This window comes from Arachis duranensis, chromosome 3 (genome assembly GCF_000817695.3).
Source record: "Arachis duranensis cultivar V14167 chromosome 3, aradu.V14167.gnm2.J7QH, whole genome shotgun sequence".
Taxonomy (NCBI): domain Eukaryota; kingdom Viridiplantae; phylum Streptophyta; class Magnoliopsida; order Fabales; family Fabaceae; genus Arachis; species Arachis duranensis.
Window position 1 is genome coordinate 87,140,107 of NC_029774.3, and position 974 is coordinate 87,141,080.

Below are 974 nucleotides of genomic sequence, written 5' to 3' on the forward strand. Positions count from 1 at the left end.
TCATGTAAAATTCACAATAGTTGCTTGAATCAAGGTGTAAGTGTATTTTCATCCAAAACTTGCCTTATTCACTAAGAAAATGCATGAAACTACCCTAAAACAGTAAAGAAAAGGTCAGTGAAACTGGCCTAGATGCCCTGGCATCACCCCTCAATTTCAGCCAGAAAATACTTGAAATCACAGAAAAATACACAAACTCAAAGTAAAGTCCAGAAAAGTGAATTTTAAATAAAAACTAATAAAAATATAATAAAAACTAACTAAAACATACTAAAAGCATACTAAAAACAATGCCAAAAAGCGTATAAATTATCCGCTCATCACAACACCAAAGTTAAATTGTTGCTTGTCTCCAAGCAACTGAAAATCAAATAAGATAAAAAGAAAAGAATATGCAATGAATTCCAAAAACATCTATGAAGATCAGTATTAATTAGATGAGCGGGGCTTTTAGCTTTTTGCCTCTGAACAGTTTTGGCATCTCACTCTATCCTTTGAAATTCAGAATGATTGGCTTCTATAGGAACTCAGAATTCAGATAGTGTTATTGATTCTCCTAGTTAAGTATGATGATTCTTGAACACAGCTACTTTATGAGTCTTGGCCGTGGCCCAAAGCACTCTGTCTTCCAGTATTACCACCGGATACATACATGCCACAAACACATAACTGGGTGGACCTTTTCAGAATGTGACTCAGCTTTGCTAGAGTCCCCAATTAGAGGTGTCCAGGGTTCTTAAGCACAATCTTTTTGCCTTGGATCACAACTTTATTCTTTTTCCCTCTTTTTTTTCGTTTTTCTCCCTTTTTTTCTTTTTTTTTTTGTATTCACTGCTTTTTCTTGTTTCAAGAATCATTTTTATGATTTTTCAGATCCTTAGTAACATGTCTTTTTTTCATCATTCTTTCAAGAGCCAACATTCATGAACAACAAATTCAAAAGACATATGCACTGTTCAAGCATACATTCAGAA